Genomic DNA, 17,243 nt, shown 5'->3' on the forward strand with positions numbered 1-17,243 from the left:
CAGTTTTTATCACTATTGCTCTACAGTAAAGCTTGAGGTCTAGAATGGTGATTCTTCCAGAGGTTCTTTTGTTGCTCAGTATTGTTTGGGCTATCCTGGGACTTTTGGGTTTTCCATATAAAGTTGGAATTTTTGTGGGGATTGCATTAAATCTGATTGCTTTTTGTAAGATGGCCATTTTTACCATGTTAATCCTACCTATCCACAAGCATGAGAGATGTCATCTTCTGACATCTTAAATTTCTTCTCTGCCCATTTTTCATTTGTACAGAGGAGGGCTACTGATTCCTTTGAGTTAATTTTATATCCAGCCCATTTTCTGAAGGTGTTTATCAGATGAAGGAGTTCTCTGGGAGAATTTTGGGGATTGCTTATGTACACTATCCTATTGCCTGTGAATAGCGATACCTTGACTTCTTTTCCAACTTGTCTTCCCTTGATCTCCTTTTGTTGTCTTATTGCTCTAGCTAGAACTTCAAGAACTATATTGAGTAAATAGGAGAAGAGTGGGCAGCCTTGTCTTGTCCCTGATTTTACTGGAATTGCTTTAAGTTTCTCTCCATTTAATCTGATGTTAGCTATTGGCTTGTTGTATATTGCTTTTTATTAATGTTTAGGTATGTGCCTTGAATCCCTGAGCTCTCCAAGACTTTTTAACAGGAAGGGGTGTTAGATTTTGTCAAAGGCTTTTCAGCATCTAGTGGGATGATCATGTGATTTTTGTCTGTCATTTTGTTTATAGAGTAGATTATGTTGATGGACTTTTATATATTGGATCATCCCTACATTCCTGGGATGAAGCCTACTTAATGGTAGTGAATGATATATTTGATGTGTTCTTGGATTCTACAAGAATTTGATTGAGTATTTTTGTGTTGATGTTTGTAAGTGAAATTGGTTTCAAGTTCTTTCTTTGTTGAGTCTTTATGTGGCTTTAATATCATGGTGACTGTGGCTTCATAGAATGAGTTTGGCAGTGTTCTGTTTCTATTTTGTGGAATAGTTTGAGAAGTATTGGATTAGCTCATCTTTGAATGTCTGGTAGAATTCTGCCCTAAAACCTTCTGGCTTCAGGCCTTTTTTGGTTGGGAGACTTTTAATGACTGTTTCTGCTTCTTTAGGGATTGTAGTACTGTTTAGATAGCTTACCTGAACTTGACTTAACTTTGGTATATGGTATCTGTCTAGAAATTCATCCATTTCGTTTAGATTTACAGTTTGGTGGTGTACAAGCTTTTGAATTAAGATCTAATTTTTTAGATTTCCTCAGTTATGCTGTTGTTATGCTTCCTTTTTCATTTCTGATTTTATTAATTTAGATACTATCTTTTTTTTTTTTATTAACTTCAGTGTTTCTTATTTACATTTCGAGTGTTATTCCCTTTCCCGGTTTCCGGGCAAACATCCCCCTAATCCCTCCCCCTCCCCTTCTTTGTGGGTGTTCCCCTCCCCACCCTCCCCCCATTGCCTCCCTCCCCCCAACAATCACGTTCACTGGGGGTTCAGTCTTAGCAGGACCAAGGGCTTCCACTTCCACTGGTGATCTTACTAGAATATTCATTGCTACCTATGAGGTCAGAGTCCAGGGTCAATCGATGTATAGTCCTTAGGTAGTGGCTTAGTCCCTGGAAGCTCTGGTTGCTTGGCATTGTTGTTCATAAGGGGTATCCAGCTCCTTCAAGCACTTCGAGTTCTTTCTCTGATTCCTTCAATGGGGGTCCCGTTCTCATTTCAGTGGTTTGCTGATGGCATTCGCCTCTGTATTTGCTATATTCTAGCTGTGTCTCTCAGGAGAGATCTACATCTGGCTCCTGTCTGCCTGCACTTCTTTGCTTCATCCATCTTCTCTAATTGGATGGCTGTATATGTATGGGCCACATGTGGGGCAGGCTCTGAATGGGTGTTCCTTCTGTGTCTGTCTTAATCTTTGCCTCTTAATTCCCTGCCAAGGGTATTCTTGATCCCCTTTTAAAGAAGGAGTGAAGCATTCACATATTGATCATCTGTCTTGAGTTTCATGTGTTCTAGGCATCTAGGTAATTCAAGCATTTGGGCTAATAGCCACTTATCAATGAGTGCATACCATGTGTGTTTTTCTGTGATTGGGTTACCTCACTCAGGATGATATTTTCCAGTTCCAACCATTTGCCTACGAATTTCATAAAGCCGTTGTTTTTGATAGCTGAGTAATATTCCATTGTGTAGATGTACCACATTTTCTGTATCCATTCCTCTGTTGAAGGGCATCTGGGTTCTTTCCAGCTTCTGGCTATTATAAATAAGGCTGCGATGAACATAGTGGAGCACGTGTCTTTTTTATATGTTGGGGCATCTTTTGGGTATCTGCCCAAGAGAGGTATAGCTGGATCCTCAGGCAGTTCAATGTCCAATTTTCTGAGGCACCTCCAGACTGATATCCAGAATGGTTGTACCAGTCTGCAATCCCACCAACAATGGAGGAGTGTTCCTCTTTCTCCGCATCCTCGCCAGCATCTGCTGTCACCTGAGTTTTTGATCTTAGCCATTCTCACTGGTGTGAGGTGAAATCTCAGGGTTGTTTTGATTTGCATTTCCCTTATGACTAAAGATGTTGAACATTTCTTTAGGTGTTTCTCAGCCATTTGGCATTCCTCAGCTGTGAATTGTTTGTTTAGCTCTGAACCCCATTTTTAATAGGGTTATTTGTCTCCCTACGGTCTAACTTCTTGAGTTCTTTGTATATTTTGGATATAAGGCCTCTGTCTGTTGTAGGATTGGTAAAGATCTTTTCCCAATCTGTTGGTTGCCGTTTTGTCCTAACCACAGTGTCCTTTGCCTTACAGAAGCTTTGCAGTTTTATGAGATCCCATTTGTCGATTCTTGATCTTACAGCATAAGCCATTGGTGTTTTGTTCAGGAAATTTTTTTCCAGTGCCCATGTGTTCCAGATGCTACCCTAGTTTTTCTTCTATTAGTTTGAGTGTATGTGGTTTGTTGTGGAGGTCCTTTATCCACTTGGACTTAAGCTTTGTACAGGGTGATAAGAATAGATCTATCTGCATTCTTCTACATGTTGACCTCCAGTTGAACCAGCACCATTTGCTGAAAATGCTATTTTTTTTTCCATTTGATGGTTTTGGCTCCTTTGTCAAAAATCAAGTGCCCATAGGTGTGTGGGTTCATTTCTGGGTCTTCAATTCTGTTCCATTGGTCTATCTGTCTGTCTCTGTACCAATACCATGCAGTTTTTATCACTATTGCTCTGTAATACTGCTTGAGTTCAGGGATAGTGATTCCCCCTGAAGTCTTATTGTTGAGGATAGTTTTAGCTATCCTGGGTTTTTTGTTATTCCAGATGAATTTGCAAATTGTTCTGTCTAACTCTTTGAAGAATTGGATTGGTATTTTGATGGGGATTGCATTGACTCTGTAGATCGCTTTTGGTAAAATGGCCATTTTTACTATATTAATCCTGCCAATCCATGAGCATGGGAGATCTTTCCATCTTCTGAGGTCTTCTTCAATTTCTTTCTTCAGAGTCTTGAAGTTCTTATTGTACAGATCTTTTCTTGCTTGGTTAAAGTCACACCGAGGTACTTTATATTATTTGGGTCTATTATGAAGGGTGTCGTTTCCCTAATTTCTTTCTCGGCTTGTTTCTCTTTTGTGTAGAGGAACGTTACTGATTTATTTGAGTTAATTTTATACCCAGCCACTTTGCTGAAGGTGTTTATCAGCTTTAGTAGTTCTCTGGTGGAACTTTTGGGATCACTTAAATATACTATCATATCATCTGCAAATAGTGATATTTTGACTTCTTCTTTTCCGATCTGTATCCCCTTGACCTCCTTTTGTTGTCTGATTGCTCTGGCTAGAACTTCAAGAACTATATTGAATAAGTAGGGAGAGAGTGGGCAGCCTCGTCTAGTCCCTGATTTTAGAGGGATTGCTTCAAGTTTCTCTCCATTTAGTTTAATGTTAGCAACTGGTTTGCTGTATATGGCTTTTACTATGTTTAGGTATGGGCCTTGAATTCCTGTTCTTTCCAGGACTTTTATCATGAAAGGGGTGTTGAATTTTGTCAAATGCTTTCTCAGCATCTAATGAAATGATCACGTGGTTTTGTTCTTTCAGTTTGTTTATATAATGGATCACGTTGATGGTTTTCCGTATATTAAACCATCCCTGCATGCCTGGGATGAAGCCTACTTGATCATGGTGGATGATTATTTTGATGTGCTCTTGGATTCGGTTTGCCAGAATTTTATTGAGTATTTTTGCGTCGATATTCATAAGGGAAATTGGTCTGAAGTTCTCTTTCTTTGTTGGGTCTTTGTGTGGTTTAGGTATAAGAGTAATTGTGGCTTCATAGAAGGAATTCGGTAGTGCTCCATCTGTTTCAATTTTGTGGAATAGTTTGGATAATATTGGTATGAGGTCTTCTATGAAGGTCTGATAGAATTCTGCACTAAACCCGTCTGGACCTGGGCTCTTTTTGGTTGGGAGACCTTTAATGACTGCTTCTATTTCCTTAGGAGTTATGGGGTTGTTTAACTGGTTTATCTGTTCCTGATTTAACTTCGGTACCTGGTATCTGTCTAGGAAATTGTCCATTTCCTGCAGATTTTCAAGTTTTGTTGAATATAGGCTTTTATAGTAAGATCTGATGATTTTTTTGAATTTCCTCTGAATCTGTAGTTATGTCTCCCTTTTCATTCCTGATTTTGTTAATTTGGACACACTGTGTCCTCTCCTTAGTCTGGCTAAGGGTTTATCTATCTTGTTGATTTTCTCAAAGAACCAACTTTTGGTTCTGTTGATTCTCTCTATGGTCCTTTTTGTTTCTACTTGGTTGATTTCAGCTCTGAGTTTGATTATTTCCTGCCTTCTACTCCTCCTGGGTGTATTTGCTTCTTTCTGTTCTAGAGATTTTAGGTGTGTTGTCAAGCAGGTGACATATGCTCTTTTCTGTTTCTTTCTGCAGGCACTCAGCGCTATGAGTTTTCCTCTTAGCACAGCTTTCATTGTGTCCCATAAGTTTGGGTATGTTGTACCTTCATTTTCATTAAATTCTACAAAGTCTTTAATTTCTTTCTTTATTTCTTCCTTGACTAGGTTATCATTGAGTAGAGCATTGTTCAATTTCCACATATATGTGGGCATTTTTCCCTTATTGTTATTGAAGACCAGCTTTAGGCCATGGAGGTCTGATAGCACGCATGGGATTATTTCTAGCTTTCTGTACCTGTTGAGGCCCATTTTTTGACCAATTATATGGTCAATTTTGGAGAAAGTACCATGAGGAGCTGAGAAGAAGGCATATCCTTTTGCTTTAGGATAGAATGTTCTATAAATATCTGTTAAGTCCATTTGGCTCATGGCTTTTCTTAGTCTGTCTACGTCTGTTTAGTTTCTGTTTCCATATCTGTCCATTGATGAGAGTGGGGTGTTGAAATCTCCTACTATTATTGTGTGAGGTGCAATGTGTGTTTTGAGCTTTAGTAAGGTTTCTTTTACGTGTGTAGGTTCCCTTGTATTTGGGGCATAGATATTTAGGATTGAGAGTTCATCTTGGTGGATTTTTCCTTTGATGAATATGAAGTGTCCTTCCTTATCTTTTTTGATGATTTTTAGTTGAAAATTGATTTTGATATATTTTTTTTTCCACGTGGAGAGGTTTAATGTAAGGACAAGAGTAGAAGAGGAGAGGAGTAGAGGCCGGGCATGAGCATGTGGAGGGGAAGGGGAGGGAAATGGGGGAAAAGGGACAAAGAGGGAAGATCGAGAGAGAACAAGAGCAAGAGCCGATTTTGATAAAAATGGCTACTCCAGCTTGCTTCTTCTGACCATTTGCTTGGAAAGTTGTTTTCCAGCCTTTCACTCTGAGGTAATGTCTGTCTTTGTCTCTGAGGTGTGTTTCCTGTAGGCAGCAGAATGCAGGGTCCTCATTGCGTATCCAGTTTGTTAATCTATGTCTTTTTATTGGGGAGTTGAGGCCATTGATGTTGAGAGATATTAAGGAATAGTGATTATTGCTTCCCGTTATATTCATATTTGGATGTGAGGTTATGTTTGTGTGCTTTCATTCTCTTTGTTTTGTTGCCAAGACGATTAGTTTCTTGCTTCTTCTAGGTTATAGCTTGCCTCCTTATGCTGGGCTTTACCATTTATTATCCTTTGTAGTGCTGGATTTGTAGAAAGATATTGTGTAAATTTGGTTTTGTCATGGAATATCTTGGTTTCTCCATCTATGTTAATTGAGAGTTTTGCAGGATACAGTAACCTGTTGCTTATGAGCTCTCCGTGGCGGCAGCAACCAGGAAGGTCTCCGCCGCCCTTTCTGGGAGCTTCCGTGCACCAGGGTTCCAGATGGCGTTTGGTGTTTTCCTCTGGCGTCAGAGATGTGTGCAGAGTGCAGTCTCTTCTGGTTTCCCAGGCGTGTCTGCCTCTCTGAAGGTTTAGCTCTCCCTCCCACGGTATTTGGGTGCAGAGAACTGTTTATCTGGTCGGTCCCTTCAGGTTCCGGTGGTGTCTTAGACACAGCGGACCTGCTGCTCCTGGGCCCTCCTCTACGGGAACCCAGAGGCCATATACAGTTTCCTCTTGGGCCAGGGATGTGGGCAGGGGTTGGCAGTGTTGGTGGTCTCTTCTGCTCTGCAGCCTCAGGAGTGCCCACCTGAGCAGGCGGTGAGGGCTCTCTCCCACGGGGTTTGGGAGCAGAGAGCTGCTGCGGGCAGGTATCCGCCGGTTTGGGACTCCCGTTAAATACCGGAAGTGTCCGGTCCTAGAGGACTTTTGCCTCTGTGTGTCCTGAGTTCACCAGGCAGGTCGCTTACAGCAGAAAAGTTGGTCTTACCTGTGGTCCCAAGGCTCAAGTTTGCTCGTGGGGTGGGGACCTGCTGCTCCTGGGCCCCTAGATACTGTCTTTGTGCCTTTTCTTTAGTTTAGCTAAGGCTTTGTCTATTTTGTTGATTTTCTCAAAGAATCAGCTCTTGGTTTTGTTGATTCTTTGTATTGTTCTCTTTGTTTACAGTTGATTGATTCAGCCCAGAGTTTGACTATTTCCTGCTCTCTACTTCTCTTGGGTATGTTTGCTTCTTTTTGTTGTAGAGTTTTCAGGGGAGTTGTTAAGTTGTTAGTATGAGATCTATCCAAATACTTTATGAATGCACTTAGTCTATGAATTTTCCTTTTAGCAATGCTTTCTTTGTATCTCATAAGTTTGGGTGTGATGCCTTCATTTCATTGAATTCTAGAAAGTCTTTAATATCTTTCTTTATTTCTTCTTTGACCAAGTTATCATTGAGTAGAGAGTCGTTCAGTTTCCATGAGTATATGGGCTTTCTGTTGTGTCTGTTGTTATTGAAGTCCAGCCTTAATCTGTGAGTTGATAGGATACAAGGGATTATTTCAATCATTTTGAATCTATGGAGATTTGCTTTGTGCCCAATTAAATGGTCAATTTTTGAGAAGGTTCTGTGAAATGCTGAAAAGAAAGTATGTTCTTTTGTTTCGGGGTGAAAGTTTCTATAGATATCTGTCGAATCCATTCTGTTAGTTTGATTGTTTTTCTGTTTACTTTGTGTTTCAATGAAAACTGAAACCTGTCCACTGATGAGGGTGGGATGTTGAAGTCCCCCACTATTATAGTGGTGGGGTTCAATGTGTGTTTTGAGCTTTAGTAAAGTTTCTTTGACAAATGAGGGTGCCCTTAAATGTGGGGCATAGATACTCAAAATTGCAACATCATCTTGGTGGATATTTCCTTTGAGTATAAAGTATCCATTCCCATTTCTTTTGACAACTTTTTGGTTGAAAGTCTATTTTATTGGGTATTAGAATGACTACTCCAGCTTGTTTCTTGGGTTCATTTGTGTGGAAAACCTTTTTCCAGCCCTTTACTCTGAAGTAGTGTCTATTTTTGTTGCTGAAATGTGCTTCTTATATGTAGAAGAGTGATTGATTCTGTTTGTGTGTCCAGTCTGTTAGCCTGTGTCTTTTTATTGGATAATTGAGTCCACTGACATTGAGAGATGTTAATGACCAACAATTGTTAGTTCCAATTATTTTGATGTTGGAGGTGTTACTGAGTATACGTGATTGTCTTCTTTCGGTTTTGCTATGAGTCGATTAATTTTTTGAGTGCACTTACCTTCTGTGTTGGAGTTTTACTCCTATTATCCCCTGTAGGGCTGTATTAGTTGAAAGTTTTTGTTGTTGTTGTTGTTGTTTGTTTTTTTTTGTTTGTTTGTTTGTTTTGTTTTGGTTTGGTTTTTTTTGTCATAGAGTATCTTGTTCTCTCCATCTGTGGTGATTGAGAGTTTTACTAGGTATAGTAGTCTAGGCTGATATCTGTGTTCTCTTAGGGTCTGCATGATATCTGTCCAGGATCTTCTGGCTTTTAGAATCTCTGTTGAGAAGTCAGGTGTCAGGTGTAATTTTGATAGGTCTGCCTTTATATTTTACTTGGGCTTTTTCCCTTGCAATTTTGAATAGTCTTTGTTTTGTATAATTTTGTTCTATATGTGGAAGGGGGAGTTTCTTTTCTGCTCCAGCCAACCTATTTGGTATTCTGTAATCTTCTTATACATTTATAGCCATCTCTATTTTTAGGTTAGGAATGTTTTCTTTTATGTTTTTTGTTGAAGATGTTTTTTGGCCTTTTGAACTGGGAATTGTTGTCCTCCCATTATTCTAAGGTTTGGTCATTACACAGCATTCCAAATTTCCTGAATGTTTTGAGTAGGAACTTTTTTACATTTGGCATTGTCTTTGTTCCATGTATCTTTTCCTCTACTCTATCTTCTATGCCTGCAATTCTCTCTCTTCTATTCTGTTGGTGAAGCTTACACCTGTAGTTCCTGTTCTTTTTCCTAGATTTCTGTCTCCAAGTTTGCCTCCATTTGTGGGTTTGTTTGTTTTTGTTTTTTTTTTTTTATTGCTTCTATTTCTATTGGACTGTTTTATTCATTTCCTTTTCCACTTCGATTGAATTTTCCTGTATTTCTTTAAGGGATTTGTTTTTCTCTATAGGGGCTTCTAACTTGTTGATTGTGTTTTCCTATATTTCTTTAAGAAAATTATTTATATCCTTTTTAAAAGCCTCTATGATCTTCTCGAGATGGGATTTGAGGTCACAGTCTTTTTCTTTAGGTGTGTTAAGATATCCAGGGCTTGCTGTATTAGGAGGGCTGGGTTTAGATGGTGTCATATTGTATTGGCTTCTGTTGATTATGTTCTTGCACTTGTCTTTCGACATCTAGTTGTCTCTGGTTTTGGTTGGCCTGAGTGTCCTGAGTTGGATTGAGCCTCCCAGGAGGCATGTCTCAGGTTTGGGGAGACCTCCTGGGAGGCAGACAGCATTGTGGGATAAGGTGCCTGCTGCTGGTGCAGGCTGGAACCAGAAGGAAGATAGAGCTCCAGTTGGGCTGGGTAGAGCCAATGGGGTCCTCGAAGGTGGCAGTGGTGGTGGGGTCTCACTTGTGCATGTTGGGTTAGAGCCTGGCTCTAGGGAGGCAGGTACTGCTGTGGTGTAGGACACAGTGGGTTGCTCCATGCCAATCTCCTTTTTTAAAACTGGATATTCTGTGAGCAGATGAGCTGGTCCTTTGGCTCTTAGAATCTTTCTGCACCCTCTTCTCAATATTTACTAAGCCTTGGTTTTAGGGATTGTTATAGACATATCAACTGGAGTTGGGCTTATTTAGATTACTTTAAAAGGAAGACAAAGTTGTATGTCTGTGTAATCTCTTTTGGGCCATTTAGAACACTGTTTCCATCTTGCAGAGGTAGAGTTTAGAATTTATTCTCTCTTCTATCTCCTTCCCTTCTGTCTCCATGTTTCTTTCTGCCCACCTCTCCAAACTTTTCAACTATGTTACATTGGCTGGACTTGAACTCACCAAGATCTGATTCACCTCTGATTCCCAAATGACCAGTTTGAAATGGTGCTAAGGCTTTAATGAATATGTCTATTAAATTTTACTGTACCAAGAGAACTACATTTTAGCTATTGGGCAGCAATCCAAAAGTTTGTCAACATTCTCTATCTGAGACTTTGTGAAACTAGATAGCATGCATTTACAATGAGGGTACATTTGTCAGTTTTTAAAATGTTGGTGATCCCTTTATCTTTGACCCACAAACCCACTTCTAGGAGTCTATTTTAAAAGCACTCCTGCCACGAGTCTAAAGTGATATGTATACAGTTACTCATCATGTCTTCTGTAATACAAAAGATTAAAAGTAAGCCATTAGAGGAGAGACATTGTATAGCAGGGATATGATCATCCAATGTGGATCTATGGCTGAAGGAATAACAAAATCAGACCTATTGTATATTTAATGGTATAAAATGAATCACCCTAATATAGTATGTGAACAGGGGCAAGCTGCAAAGGTAGTATATATAGTAGGTAGCTACATTTTGTGTAAGAAAACTACTTTTTTAAACAGAAAAAATTAAATATTGGATAAACTAGAAAATGTTTAACAATGGTTTAATAAACCAAGTAAGGAAGATAGTTACCTAAAGGGAAGTAAAGTGAGGGCATGAAAAGGTGATGAGGAAAGAAGTTTGACCTTTGAACTCAGCCAGTATTTTGTATATTCATACAAGTTTTTATCAACATAAATAGTAAAGCCTAAAAGTAAATGATTTTAGGAAACTTAGTTTGCTGAGGTGGTGACATCATTGTATTTTACTCTCAAGTTTGTTATATCAGACTTACTTATCACAGAATTTTTCAAATAGTATATTTTATTCAATATTTAATAACAATCTGCTCAGTTTAGGATCTCTCCTTGTTTTTATTACCTTCTCTGCTTCCCCTTTCCCCACTTTGTGTGTGTGTGTGTGTGTGTGTGTGTGTGTGTGTGTGTGTGTGTGTGTAAGAGAGGGTGGGGAGTGTCTCATGTTAATCTAGGCTAGCCTTGAATTCTAGATCCTCCTGCCTGTTGTACCTCCTGGTTGCTGGGATTATAGGGATGAGGTATGTGCCAGACTGACTGGACAGTTTTGAGGGGATTTAGCTTTCTGACCCGCTTTGTTATGCATAAGAATCTTCTTTCTTTCATGATAATTTATTCCTTTAAAGAAGTTTCTGTCTTTGATTTCCATTTTTGCATATTCCATATTTTTCATTCTCTTTTGGATTCACTAATCTTGGAGACTTTCAAGATTTCATTTCTTCAGAATTCTTGCCCATTATATTTTCTTTCTGAAATTCTGGTTAAAGACTTGTTCTGTATTTTGTGTGTATATATTTATTTCTGGAGTTGTTCTTCTCCGTTGTTTCCAATACTTTTATTTTTAACTATGTGTATGTGTATGTATCAGAGTGTGGGTATGTGCACATGAGTGCAGTGTCTATGGAGGCCAGGAGAGGGTAGCCATTCCTTGGAGCCGAGTTACAGACAGTTGTGTGAGCTACCTCTTGGTGTGGGGAACTGGGGTCAGAGCCTCTGGAAGGGCAAGTAGTACATGCTGTTAACCAATGAGACTTGAATATCACCTATTTACATTACTGAAGTGTTTATTATAGTTATGGAGGCAAATGTATAAGCCCTTCACATTAATTTTTCAAATTATTGTTCAGGTAGAAATCTATATCATTAATTTAGAAATCATTTCTTAACCATGAGTTATTTGAAAATATGTTTGTTGGCGTTCCTGCTTGAATTGAACGGAGTCTTGGGTTTTGGGAGCCCAGGAACCACACAACTCTGAGGTGGGACAGTGTCCTAATGAAAGGGTATCCTGAGACCCAGGAGCCCAGGAACCACACAGCTCTGAGAGGAAGCCTCCTCAGCAGAGGTGTAGCAGACCTGAGGGAGGCTATCTATCCCTGGCTGAACTGAGTGGCACAGTGTAATGGCTCTGTTTCACCTCTCCTCTTTAGCATTGCAGCTCTCATAGGAGGTTATCCACAGCTGCACTGAGATCAGGAGCCTCGGTCCTGCTCCAGTCTTCACTTCTGGCTTCTTGCAGATCAGGAAATCATACGAGGCAGCAAAAAAAAAAAAAAAAAAACAAAAGTATTGAGAGGGACAAATCCAGGGTTGGCTGCCCACGGGTAACTTAACAGTATTGAAGGTTTATGTAGAATTTCTTGGTGGGGGCAGAGTTCTAGGTGGTGATTTCCAGGTGAGGATTGGTGGGATTTCAAGTCCTGAGCTTGGGGGAGCTTAGGGATTTGTGGATTTTCCTGTTCAAGGATTGGTGGGATTTTTTTTTTTCTTGTAGGGCAGGACCTTGTTAGAGCCATTAGGAAAGTCTGGGGGTTGGTCCCTGCCTGCTGGATCCTCTCAGGCAGGGACCTGGCCACTTTCCTGCCTTAAGAGTTTACACAGTTTGCAGAATTTGCAAAGGGAGTTTCCCAGTTGCTGGAGTCAGTGTGAATAGCCATCAGGTTTATTTCTAAGATGATCTCATTTTGATTATGAAACAGGCTGTATGTGTTAGTTTGGTTTTTTTTAATTTAGTTTATTTTTATTTTATAAAGGCCAAGTACTTGGCCTTTGCATGCATGTGCACTTGTACTACATTGCTCAGAACCAAACCCAGGACCTTTGGAAGAAGAGCAGCTTTTAACCACTGTGTCATCTCTCCAACCCTGCTTTTAATTCTTTCAAAATATGTTTTATTGTTTAGTGCATATTACATCTTGATGACTTTCCATTCACACTTAAATTTACATTCTGCTAGTGTAGGGTAACAACTAAATGTCATTTTATCAAGTTATTTGACTCGTCTTATTACTGATTTTATCTTTTGCTCATTACTCTGTTGATTCTTGAGAGGAGAATTGAAATCTCCAAGTGCAGCTTTATCTTCTCTTTCCAACTGTGTTTATTTCTAAAGTGTCTGTCTATTAGGTACATTGTGCGTTAGGATTGCAGGTTCTTAAAAGAACTGACCCTTTATTACTAGATAGTAGCTCTGACTGTCTAGGAACTTGCTCTGTAGACCTAGATGGCCTTGCTCTGCCTTCCTAGCATTGGGATTAAAGGCTTGCTCAATCCCTCCAGCCCCTGCTAGACAGTACTTTCTGATGATAGTCCTTGTGGTATGGTCTACTTTGTATGACATAGTAAACTACACTGGTTTGGGGGAGATTTGTTTGTTGATTTTCCTTGTGAAGAAGCTTGGTTACTATTTCAGCTTGCTACATCTTCTATTGCATTTTTACTATTTACTTACAGAAGTCCAGTGAGACAGAACAACACAGGTTCCATGATAGAGGTTTATTACACGTAGATATCAGAGGACCAGGAGAAGCTAAGTATCCTTTGCCAACCAGCCCCTGAAGGCCTAGGAAAGCAGTCCGAGGTAGATGAAGCCTTATTTTATACTGCAGGTAAGGAATTACAAAAAGCAAATAGCTATTCCTGAGTCCATAACCCAGTGGCAATATTGCCCATTGGGCTTAAAACACTGAAGGCTATTCTGTTTCCAAGACAACAGGAACAGAGATCTGGATGTTCTAGTCAGCCCCTCATTTCAAGATGTTGCATCCCTAACACGGAGAACTACAAATGAGAAAGAAAGAAGTAAAAGTTTCTGAATCATTTTTCCCTAATGTATGTATGAAACTGTGTGTGTGTGTGTGTTTGTGTTTGTGTGTGTGTGTGTGTGTGTGTGTGTGTGTGTGTGTGTGTGTGTGTGTGTGTAAAGGAGTGCTAATGATCTGTAGCTCAGCAGCAGAGCTTGGGTGTCACATGTGAGGCCCTGGAACCAATCCCCCCAGCATCTTAGGAAAATGGTATAGAAGCTGGAGAGATAGCTCAGCAGAGAGCACTTGCTACTCTTGCCGTTCCTAGCACCTATATGTTAGCTCACAGCTATCTGACTGCAGTTCCAGAGCTGGCCTCTGCATGCACTTTACACATGTGATACACATACATACATGCAGGCAAAGTACTCATAAAATAAAAATCTTAATTTTTTTAAAGTAAAGTAATGTTTCTGTTGATAGTATTAAGTTTTTGATAGATAGAAAGCACATAATTCATTCAGTTAACAGATGGAATGCAGTGATAATACCATTAAATTATACCAGTGATTTTATAGTCATCTTAGTGTATCTAAATATACTCTGTGTTAACAGCCTAACAATACATTTCTCGACATATCCCCAGCACTGGCATGGTGTGTGTGTGTGTGTGTGTGTGTGTGTGTGTGTGTGTGTGTGTGTGTGTGTGTGTTGGTAGCAAGCCATTATGGTATGACTGACCAAGTACAGATCATTGATTAATATTTTATACATTAATTCACTTTTCTCCATAGATGTTGGAATTTATGTCTTGACTAGGAATGATCCGTCTCTGATCATTCACCTCATGTCACTTGATCAGGTACATGTAACTAGATGTTAAATCCACATCTCTGAAAGACCCCTGGAGCAGGGAGACCCTCACTCAAGTCTCAGGATGACGCAACCCCCCAAGAACACGTAAAACCGTCCTTGCCGTAATCACATGAGGTTTATTGATAGGAACCAGTGCACTGGGGTCGAGACTCGTATCCCACGCAGGGGTAGAGGAGTTCAACCCCGAGTAGCTGGGAGAAAGGGGTATTTAAAGGAAGAAACCACAACCCAAGGGGGCAGGGATGGCGTCATTGGAAAATGTCGAGAATACCAGTGAAAAATCACAAGGAGAAACTTCCTGTTTCTCAAGATTGTTCTTTAAGATTTTAATCTAACTTTATGGTCAGCTAGTTCCTGGAAGAGAGTTGTTGAACCGGCCAGTATAATCATCAGTTCTGTGGTCAGTCAAGTTCCTGGAACAGAGTCACTGAACTGGCTAACCTACATTTTTGGCTCTACTCTGTTTGCTAGGGGGTCTGAATTTTTTCCTGGTCCTTCATCTCCTTCTTAGAAATGAACAAAGTTATGCATGCTAATCATTCTAAAATTATAACTTCTGTATTAATCTTAAATTTAGACTAAAAAGACTGAAAGTGAGATAGCAAGTCACACATGCATCTTAGAATCCAGAAGATTAAAACATTTAAGTTTAGATGGGCAGTGAACAGAAAAATGTTTAAAGAGGGTTTTTTTTTTTGTTAGAGAATGCAGAAGAAATGAACATTTGTAGCATTAGTAAGTTCCAACTTAACAAGCAAGTAGTTTCTTCTGAAATATATATTGCATCCTTTGTGTTGTGCATTGGTAAAAAGTAACAGCTTATATTATTTGCTTTATGATTTCTCTAAAGTGACTCCTTCCTTGCCTGTGTGGTTTCAAATGACTCCTTAAAAATAATTAAAAATAAAATCTTGTGTTCCAAATTATTCCCACTCTTTCTAGAATGGTGTGTCTAATTAAGACTTACTTCAGTTAGGCATTGATTATATTTACTGTATGATATGAAATTTCTTGGGTTTTTGTTGTTGTTGTTGTTATGTTAGGTTTTGGTTTGGTTTCCTATTTTTGTACTAAAAATACCTATGATTTGGGGATGAAATTGAGGGAGAAGTTCAAAGTTGGGATCTAACATCAAGTTGGGGAGGATAACAGAGATAAGGCCTCACTTGTTCTTTTGAAAAAAGTCAGTTGTTGTCACCTGACTTTAATGAGAGGATAAGGATATAAACTATTACAGATTTGTCAGGTTCCAGCCCAGGTTAGACCTTTTGAATACATTACTTATCCTTAAAGTAATCCTGCCTTGAATTTTCTGATGAACTTGGAACACTTAGCACAGTAAGTTGTAGCTGCCAGTGTAATACAGTGTTTTACAGAAAACAGCTCATTAGGAATTATAAGCAATAAAAGGAGTTCATGTAGGTCTGTATGGTGTATATGGCTTTAAAGCCAATGCTGGGTTTGCTTTTGTTAAGGTCAAATGTTTTTGGTTTTGGGTTTTTTTTTTTTGTTTTTTTTTTGTTTGTTTGTTTGTTTGTTTGTTTTTGGGGGGGGTTGGTTTTTTTTCTTTTCTTTTCTTTTTTTTGGTTTTTTGTTTGTTTGTTTGTTTGTCTGTTTCATTTTATTGGTTGGTTGGTTGATTTCTGTTTTGTGCTGGGTATTGGACCCAGGACCTTTTGGCATGTTCTACCAGTGAGGTATGCCCCTTACCTGTCTATTTAAATACTTATCCTATCAGGCGAGATTAAAACCATATATATACTTTCTGAGCAGAGCAGGGAACCACGAGTAAGTCATAGTCATATACTAGAGCTGATAAGGAAAGTTGTAGGTTCGTGGGCTCTTCAGAACCAGGTGAGAGGCTCATACAGAAGGTAACAAGTCTGAATGTCTTTGAAGGGCTCTGCTTCTTTTTCTAGACATAGCCACTATTATATTGTTTATTAATCATCATTAGCCTTTTCTTCTCCTCTATTTTTAATTCTACATGCTTTCTTGAACTTTCATTTCGATTCAGCTGATTTCTTTGTTTCATAATTTGTGTTCATGTTGCTGCTGTCTATTATTTGAATGTGGCACACAAGAGCTTATTGCTGCTGTATAGACATTTAGGCTGTTATAAAGGAAGGCTCTTTATGTAAAATGCGACTGGCATTTTTAGAACATATCTCCAGATGGTAAAGTATGAGTTTCTACATGATTTTAACTGTGGATCACAGACATGTGCTTTGTACACTTACTCAACAACTGTTTATTGAGCATCCTGTTGCCAGGCCATTCATTTGATGCTTTGAGCTATCAGGGAACATAAGAAACCAAACGTGACTGTCTTTACAGAATTTATATTGTGCTTGGGATAGCCAGGCACTAAGTAAACAGCGTGAGCAGATAAGATAGGAAGGCATAAATGACAGAGAAAGGGAGAAAGAATAGAGCAGGTAAAGGGTCAAATGTGCAGGAAGATGGGCATCTTTACATGTCACCCTCAAAAGCAGTGGGACCTAGGACAATGGAGCTGACTATATTCAGAACATTGAACACCTGTACTCTGAGGGTTAAGAAAGGTCACAACTGAAGTTCACAAGAGTTCAAGCTGTATATAACCACAAGGACAAGCCACACGTGGCAAAAACCTGTTTTCCATAGAGGCATCTAAAGGAAAATTTAAACATGTAGTTGAACAGCAACAGTGAGTATTTGGAAGCAAACCACTCCTATCTGTTATCCCTGGGAGGAGCATGAAAACTCGGTCCAAGAAAAGTTCGGTTTTTTTAAACTGTTTTCACTTTGAAAACAATTGTAGACTCACGGGATATCACAGTATTATATTTTTAGTGATGATTATATCTTTTATAACCATAATATATCAAAACCAGAGAATTTACACTAGCATGG

The 17,243-nt window shown here is 39.2% G+C and overlaps 1 protein-coding gene and 1 long non-coding RNA gene across 8 annotated transcripts in view; both read left to right on the top strand.

Moving 5' to 3' along the window:
- LOC148006257 (uncharacterized) overlaps positions 1-17,243 on the top strand; it is a 282,744-nt gene that overhangs the window by 149,472 nt on the left and 116,029 nt on the right. The window lies entirely within an intron of this gene.
- The window catches only part of Trim24 (tripartite motif-containing 24), a 125,091-nt gene that overhangs the window by 27,903 nt on the left and 79,945 nt on the right, over positions 1-17,243 (top strand).

Source organism: Rattus norvegicus, chromosome 4 (assembly GCF_021556685.1).
Source record: "Rattus norvegicus strain SHRSP/BbbUtx chromosome 4, alternate assembly SHRSP_T2T, whole genome shotgun sequence".
In the NCBI taxonomy this organism is placed as follows: domain Eukaryota; kingdom Metazoa; phylum Chordata; class Mammalia; order Rodentia; family Muridae; genus Rattus; species Rattus norvegicus.